Source organism: Panthera pardus, unplaced genomic scaffold (assembly GCF_024362965.1).
Source record: "Panthera pardus isolate Hobbes unplaced genomic scaffold, ASM2436296v1 HiC_scaffold_13, whole genome shotgun sequence".
In the NCBI taxonomy this organism is placed as follows: domain Eukaryota; kingdom Metazoa; phylum Chordata; class Mammalia; order Carnivora; family Felidae; genus Panthera; species Panthera pardus.
In genome coordinates, this window is record NW_026526688.1 from 84,984,050 (window position 1) to 84,993,039 (window position 8,990).

Below are 8,990 nucleotides of genomic sequence, written 5' to 3' on the forward strand. Positions count from 1 at the left end.
CTTAAGTGGCAGAAGATCATTTAGAACAACGGCTGGGCTCCTTGTTATTCTAGGTAGACTCATGTGACAAATTTTAATAAATTACATTTCTTTCCTCTGTTGTTTTCTATCGTGATCACTTGGTTCCTATTTTGGCTTTTCTTTACTCCTCATCCACACACCCTACTTTCATGGAAGAGAGACATTGAGTGGGCATTTCAGGACAGTAGTGGTTAGGAAAGAATTTTCCATGGGGTTCAGCTTATAGGTCACCAGGGTTCTGCCTAAAATTAAAGCAAAATCCCTACCTGATTAATAAAGTATAACTTTGTGTGTTTCTCTGTATATTTCCTTTCCTTTCATTCAAGGAGGGGTAGCTATTATAGGGCTATGTCTGGTAGGGTTTAGTCATTTGACCAAGTGACATCATTTGGCAACAAGTTAGATTTTCTGGTCCTAGTAAAAGAATAAATTTTTTGAATCCATGAGTTACTTTTAAGTTTCTTATGTTTCAACCATACAACTTGATCATACTGGCTGTGTCAGTTCATCTTCCAATGAACATTAATTACTGCCATGCAGAAGGACCTTAAGAATATTTGTTGAATGGAGTGAAATGTTACCTTTGAGTGTTTTTATTTTTAAAAGCCTCTAAGTGAAGAAGCTAAATCCAACACCTACTACTATCATTTCCAAACCACTATAGGAAGAATGAGAATTTTAATGAGCAATATTTTTGGAATGCCAACTGGTAGAGCAGGCGCTTAGGAGGACGTTCAAAGGTTAAACAAAAAAGACTCATACCTTACCCCCAAGAGCTTTTCATTTCTAAAACACACTGACAAGCACACATAAAATGGGGATTTCAAAGAAGAAGGACATTTTGTCAAGTTGAAAGACAAAGAAGATCAAACATTTTTTTAGACTCCAAGTTCAAAGCTGTGTTGAGAGGCCTGGGCAGCACACTAGACTGAAATTCTGAGAAAAAAAAATCTTTTCTTTAAACTCTTCTTTTATCCAACAGAAAGAGTTTCCAGGACAATAAAGCTTCAATAACACTATTTTTTAGTAATTGTCTAGTGGCATTAAGTACAACATTTCTTTTTAAAAACAGATCCCGTCAGCAAAGTAGGATAATTTGATGAGCTCATACAGTACATTATACACTCCTAGGTGTAGATAGCAGTTGGTACCACACACCTAAAGGTCAAAACCATACAGACTATCTGAACTCTGCTTTCAGTGTGTTTTTACAACATTTTTCTTCTCTTGGAGGTTAAGAAAAACTTATGATATCAAAGATTAGAATCAAGTTATGCTAACTTTGTAGAATAAGCAATATATAAATATGTAAAGATATTACACGGGTAACATGTAAATCTCAAATTTTAAAAGAGCAATACATGTGTGTGTACCCTGTAGGTTTATAATTATGATTCTACTATATGGTAGTCATTTCTGGCATCAACCATGTAAAACTTATTTTTTGTTATATAGTTGCATGAGTTATTTAGAGAATCTGTTGCTATTTTTACTGTCTTTTACACCTGTGTTTAGTTCATACGTTTTGCACAAAAAGAGCTCTGCCCTCCCGCTGGTAGGTCCCATGGACCCGGGGGAGCCCACAATTGCATTCTCAGTCACGGCTGTGCAAGGTCTCAAGTATGAAAACCAGTCACAGAGCATTTCTTCTCTCTCTGTACATTTTCTTACATTAACTCAAGTGTGATGCTCAACATTGTAGTCCAGGGAAATTCTTAAGTAATGAAATTGTACTTCTCCAATGTTTAGAATGAGTTTGAGATTTCATTAATGACTTCATCCTTAGTCTACAAAGCTCCCGGCCAGTATTGAATAAAGAACTCCAAAAACCAAATACAAGAGTCCTGATGACTGCCAGTATCAACAATTTAACATTTTTTCTTTTAATTATGGCTTGGTAACAGTATTCCAAAAAGAATAGAGTTTCATGAGTCAGTTTTAAGTTTCGTGAATACAAACACTTTCAGACAATGTGTTGATGTTGTAGAGGACTTCTCGTTTTCCACCCTCTACTTTTTCTTTCTGAAAAAAAGCTAGCTTATAGTTTAGCTTATTGTTACTTCACAGTAAACTCTCAGAGCATTTAAATTTTGTTTGGAAAAAGTAACTATCCTGTGTGAAAACATTTGATCCTGTCATCGCACGAAACAGGCCAAAGTGAGGTTTTGGAGATAACTCAGTCTGTTAGTTTCCGGTTGCTGTTGTAACAAATCACCACAAATTTAGTGGCTTAAAGCAATGAGAATTTATTATCTTGAAGTTCTGTAGGTTAGGAATCTGATGCAGGCCTTCCTGCAATGAAATCAATGTGTGGGGCCATGTTCCTTTCTGGAAGCTCCAGGGGAGAATCCATTTCCCTGACTTTTCTGTCTTCTAGAAGATGCCTGCATTCTTCAGCTCATGGTCTCATTCCTCCTACTCAGAGTCAGCAAGAAGACTTGAGTCCTTTTCACATCACAGCACTATGACCTTTTCTTCTGCTTCCCTCTTCCAACGTTAAGAACCTTTCTGATTGCATTAGGTCCATCCAGAGAATCCCAAATTCTCTCCCTATTTTAAAGTCAGCTGGTTAGCAAACTTAATTCCATCTGCTACTTTAATGCCTCCTTGCAATGTAGCATAACATATGCAGTCTCCCGGGATAAAGACGACATCTTTGGGAAGCCGTTATTCTGCCTACCACACTAAGACTTTTAATGCTGCCAAAAATCTAAGCTCTATCCATGAGTCAGGCACAAATAAGTTAACAAACTTTATTCTGTGTAGTATTCATTTCCTGTTAAGATACAGACACAAAAAATAAATAGTAAAAACAAATGATAATAACAAGATAAAGTGGCAGGGGAAGCATGATCATGAAACCCTCAAGAACTCACAAGGGTTGGCTGTTGCTTTCATTTGACAGAGAAGTCACGTTTAGGATGCACAGACCCAAGCCATGGGCAATTGTTTACCGGAGACCTGTGCTATCCGGGGTGGTGACTATTTATCATGAGAGGCAATAAAGCTCTTTTTCTAAAGAAAAAACAAAAAGATACAGGCAGAGCTATATGCAGTTCTAAAAAAGGAGGAGGAGGAGGAGGAGGAGGAGAGAGCATAGTATTTAAATAGTTTAAATAAACTTGGCCATTATCTACAGAAGTCTCCTGAACAGGGTGGATAAATAAACTAGAGGGACTTAGGGCTCCTTCTAACATTGTAAACCTACTGAGGATCTACTAAGTCCTGTTCCTCAATTTATCCCTTCCTCTCACACACCACAGAGCCACAGAGCTTAAGGTTTTCAGGGTATAGAAATAAAAAAATGCTCCACAAAAGATCCATCAAAACTACAGCATTCTCACCAAATTAGCCTTAGGATTTTCTCCTGTAAATATGGAAATGTAACTTAAAAAAAAATTTTTTTTTGGCGGGGGGGTACCTGGGTAGCTCAGTCGGTTAAGCATCCCACTCGTGGTTTCGGCTCAGGTCATGATCTCATGGTTTTGTGGGCTCCAGCCCCACATCAGGTTCTGCACTGACAAGGCGGAACCTGCTTGGGATTGTCTCCCTCTCTCTCTGCCCCTTTCCCACTCATGCTGTCTCTGTCTCTCTCAAAAATAAATAAACTTAAAAAAAAAGTTGTTTTTTTTTAAATAAAAAATCAGAACTGGAGGTCAAGGCCGCCTCCAGACACCCAACTGCTGTTTTCTCTAGCTCTGTGGATTTGGAGGAGTGGCAGCGACCTTGGCCTCCAGCTTCTCCAGCAAACTGTAGTGACTGCCGCAGGGCCGTGATAATGTTGCTGGGTTTACTGCAGGCGGGTGAGTCGGTGCTCCGGCAGGCTACGGAGAGGGTGACTGACTGGTGACAACTTCCTATCCACGCTAATTGCCTGCACTTCACCCTTGGCCTAGTCTACCTGTCCTGCCTTGCAGTAGGCCACCTGGCTCCCGGCCTGCCAGGGCGAAAAGTCCACCATATGTTTTCTCTACAATTCCATTCCTTGGACATGCCATAGCATTTGGGAGAATTCCAACTGAATTCCTAGAAAATGCATGAGAAGTATGGACCTGTATTTAGTTTTAACACAGTGGGCAAGACATTTACTTACCTTCTGGGGAATGGCGCTGCTGTACTGGTTTTTCATAGTAAAAATGAAACCCTGAATGCAAAGAGTATCTACAGATGTCTGACAAACCTGTGTTGGGGAGGGGAGTTGCATGTGATGTGCCTAATCCTAACTCTTTTTTGGAGAAGAAAATGTTAAAAACTCGCCTTAACATAGCCGGCTTTAGAAAGCACATTTCTATAACTGAAAGAGCATGCGGGAGAGAATCCCAAGCAGGTTCCAGGATGTCAGCACAGAGCCAGATGTGAGACTTGAACCCATGAACTGTGAGATCATGCCCTGAGCCAAAATCAAGAGTCGGACACTCAATCAACTGAGCCACCGAAATGCCCTAGAATACTTTCAAAGCTGAGGAGAAAGTGGAGAGAAAAACTTGTTTGAAGCGCTTTCTGAGCTCATAATTTCAATAGCCAGCCATTGCTTACATGGAAAGAAAATCAGAAGTCAACTCAATGACACAGTGGCACAACTGTATGCAGATTTGGATGGAAGTTTTAGCCACGTAGCTTGGCTGCGGCCAGGTTGGCTCCCTTTGCCTAGTTTCAGACACAGGGACAGAGTTCATCAAGCGGTCAAGAAGATTTTCTATAAAGCAATCCAAGAACACAGATAGTCAAAAGAATTCTCCAAACTTTAGTAGATTCTACTTACAAGGATGGACATCCTCTGACAGATGAGGAAACGGCAGCCATGTTTCTTGGACTGCTCTTGGCAGGGCAGCATACATCCTCAATCACTACGCCTGGATAGGCTTCTTTTTGGCCACACGAAACCGTGTAACTTGGAACAGAAAACAGTCTGCGAAGATCTGACTCCTTTAATTTGTGACCAGCTGAAGGATCTAAATTTCCTTGATAACTGTGTAACAGAACCATCAAGACTTTGACCTCCTATAATGAACATGATGAGAATGGCCCAAACCCTCCAGCTACAGCAGGGTGTATCACTCCTCCAGGACATCAGGTGTGTGCTCCTCCCACTGCCAATCAAAGACTTAAACACTTATGGGTAGAACATCTGGACTTTAATCCTGATTGCTACCTTTGGGGCAGTCCAGCATCAGGAAAGAAGTTTGCCTACGTGCCACTGGAGCAGAGCATCATCGCCACATAAAGGAGAATGTTGTTTATGTTCATATCAAGACAATTTGGTCCACTAATACTTCATTTATGTGAACTTGATCTCAATGACAGGTATTTTTCCCACTACGGATTACACAACCACGATTCACATGCCTGAAAACCCAGTTATCTGATACAAAAGAAGATCAAAATGAAAAAGGCTGCAAGGAACCGATATGTGACACATCACTGTAAACCGCATAAATATTTGAAGAGAATGAAGTTTACAAAACAACTCCTGGTGTATTTACCTTTTTTTGAGTGTAATTTTAAGTGACAGTTAGCTTTGGGCACCTGGGCGGCTCAGTAGATTAGGCGTCTTGACTTTGGCTCAGGTCATGACCTCATGGTTCGTGAGTACAAGCCCATTGGGCTCTCTGCTGTCAGCACAGAGCCTACATCAGATCCTCTGTCCCCCTCTCTCTATGCCCCTCCCCCACTTTAATATTTGAATAAACATTAAAAAAATTTTTTTAAACAAAAAATAAATAAAATACAGCTATCTTAACTTATGCTTTTTATATTTTCTTAATTGAATGGTTCCACAAAATCTAATGGCATTTCAGATTATTTCATAATAGTTTTATGATGGATATTTATTATATATGCTTTATTTAAGGAAATCAATCTCATTAGTAAGAAATTACTTAGGGGATCTTAGTAACTGGTAGATTCTTAACAACATACATAGCTCTTGGCAAGTAAGTTCAGGGTATTGAAGTCTTGGACTAGATCTGCAAGTGTAAATGCCCACTGAGATACTTGGAAATCTTAGGTTATTTATTTACTGGGTAGTGTTTGTGTGTGTGTAAGGAGGGATGGGTAGGAAATAAACTCACATTTAAAGCCTTGGATAAAAGAAAATCCCATCAATTGTTTTGGTATGAAGACACTCGGCAATGACGGAGCTATGTTGTAGAAAAAGGCCCTTTGAAATTTTAACTGGAAGCATGGTTTCCAAGAAATCGAGAGAGCTCTGACAATGACTTAATAATGTTTCCTAAAAAAATATATAATTATTAACACTAAAGACTGCACATGTAAATTGATCTAATTACTAAATATTACATATTTATCTACCTCATAAATTTATATGTGGTTCCACATGGTCACATGTGTGTGAAAGCCCAAGATAAAGTCCTTAAGGGGTAATTTTTGTTCTCTTTGGCTCTAGGTGGTTTCCTGCTTCCTCTCCAGAATCTAATTAGGGATGTTTCTGGTTTCAGTTGTCGGTCAAAACTTAATTTAGGTTAACAACCTTTTTTTTTTCTTTTCTTTTTTTTTTAAATACAGAATCAGAGATCGGGAACTCCAGCTTTAAGAGTAATATGAAGCAGGGTCCTTGGGAGTAGTATCATTGGTCACATTGTGTGAAGCCTGTGTTCAAGAATCAACTCAAATTATAACTGGGTATCTGACTATGTATCTGTAATTTAACCACATAATCTGTTTTTACCAGATGAAGCCAAAATATTTTCCCTTGGGTATAAGGGAAAGATGCTGGAGGACCATAAACTATTTGTGAAGGCAAAATCTCTGTTGTCTGAGGGAAAAAAAAAAAAAAAAAAATCAAGGATCACTGGTGGCCACAATTTCTCCTGACAAGTAAAAACATGTACTTACATTATACCTGCAGTAAATATAATTTTTAAAAATTATTTATATCGCTCTTGGAAGAGCGTGTGCCCAAGAGTTTGAGGATGCAGAGTTGGAGTGTTCTTGGCTGACACCATAGAAGGGGAAAAGAAGGTAAAGATTCCACCTACACCTGCCTAAAGAACCCAGAAAACCGCCAGAGGATTAGCAGAAGGGAGTCTCCGGAGTCAAGCGCAGACCAGAGGCCCACGGAAGAGGTGTCAAATGTGGTGTGCTACAATATGCTCAAATCTTTTCAAAAAGTATGTGGGAAGTAAATTATAAATGCAAATAAAGACCATGATTGTACCTATATCAAGTACCTTACCTATGAGCTCTTAAACGGACTTCGTTTCATATCTAATTCTTATCCATACAACAGAAAGGAACTTCTGGATATATGTCAGAGCATATAGCAAAAGAAAAAAGAAGAAAGCACATATATATCACTAAGTGTTTGAAATGAATCCATTCTGTGGGGCGCCTGGGTGGCTCAGTCGGTTAAGCGTCCGACTTCGGCTCAGGTCATGATCTCACAGTTCGTGAGTTAGAGCCCCACGTCCGGCTCTGTGCTGACAGCTCAGAGCCTGGAGCCTGCTTCAGATTTGGTGTCTCCCTCTCTCTGCCCCTCCCCTGCTCATGCTCTGTCTCTCTCTGTCTCAAAAATAAATAAACATTAAAAAAATTAAAAAAAAAAAAAAATTACTTATATCAACTAAATGTAAATTTGGTAGTAAGAATTATTCTTATTTTACAGATGGAAGACCACTGACAATATACATATATATTTTTTAAGGCAAGATTACTAATATAACTAAGTTAACAGAGTTAGGGATACAACTGTAACTAGATTTTTGTCATCCCTTTTTCCTTTGGTAGATTAAAAATACTAAGAGAATCCTTATGAGCATGGATGGAAAATAATAGGTCAAAGGAGGGTCAGCCCTACAGAAGTAGTTAACTGCACTTCAGCCTGGATGGAGTAGCAGAAACCAGATTTACTCTCTCACCTGAAAAACAAGGGGACAGGGAAGACGAAATACATGAAATAAGTTTTCAAGACATGGGACATCAAGTAATGAAGGGGATGGTGATCTCTAAGAGAGAAACAAACAGTTGCCCCTTAGTTCCTTAAGAGATTTTACACAAGTCACAGCACAGTGAAGGGGACCCAGATGGAGCCCCACAGATGCCTTGAGCAGAGGTCAAAGAATTGAGTCTGGATAGACTTGTAGCTAGGTTTCTCAATGTAGTACAGGAATATTAGCATACTGCAGTTAGCATATTGTTTTGCCTTCCCACAAAGATTCTCTATCAGAAACACTCTGGCCCTTATATACATGATTTTAAGTCTGATTCCTTATTAAAAATGCTTCAGTATGTCTAATTTATCATTGTACTATGTCTGATTCCACAAAATATGATTAAGGATTTAATATATTAAGTTTCATCCTTTGAATTGCTCCCATTAGGAAAATAAGTAATCAGGACCATCCTGAAAAGTACACGTATGCATGCTATATGGTCTATTCACGTTCCGAAATGGAGTAAAACATTCTACATGAGCAGAAGCTTGTCGGTGACTCATAAAGGTTGCCCTCACACACATCATTACAATATCCCAGCCAAGAGTTTGCCAAACCATGACCAAAATGAAAAGGAGAAAAATATATTTGCCCCGCATTAAGTGTCAGCTACTAGATTCTATACAGAGGTATCAGCTTAATAGCTATTTGTCATAGTTGGGCCACACTGAGCCAAAATAGCCAACCAGTGACTCGGTCATCAGATGCATGCTTTGCCCTGGAGAGAGCTTGATGCAGCCAAGGCAGCTGTGCAGCTGAAGCAGACCCTAGGGCTGCCTAAATACCTCTACCTCTGCTGGTTTTAGTGGCTTAGCTGGTGGCCCAGCACAGACCCCCATCCCCCAGAGATGGTCACCATGCCCTTCATAGGCTGGGGTGGTTTACCATGTCCCTTTATGGTCACAGGCGGGCAAAGGAGCACGTAGAAAATGCAAGTGAATTATCTGGATTCCACTCATATTCCTGTCACCATCTGTAAAAACAGCCCTACCCGCCTCCTGATGAAGAGAGTCACTT

The 8,990-nt window shown here is 39.6% G+C and overlaps 1 pseudogene; it reads left to right on the forward strand.

Moving 5' to 3' along the window:
• Positions 1 to 3,799: 3,799 nt before the first annotated feature.
• Positions 3,800 to 5,408, forward strand: LOC109247071 (lanosterol 14-alpha demethylase-like; annotated as a pseudogene).
• Positions 5,409 to 8,990: the final 3,582 nt, after the last annotated feature.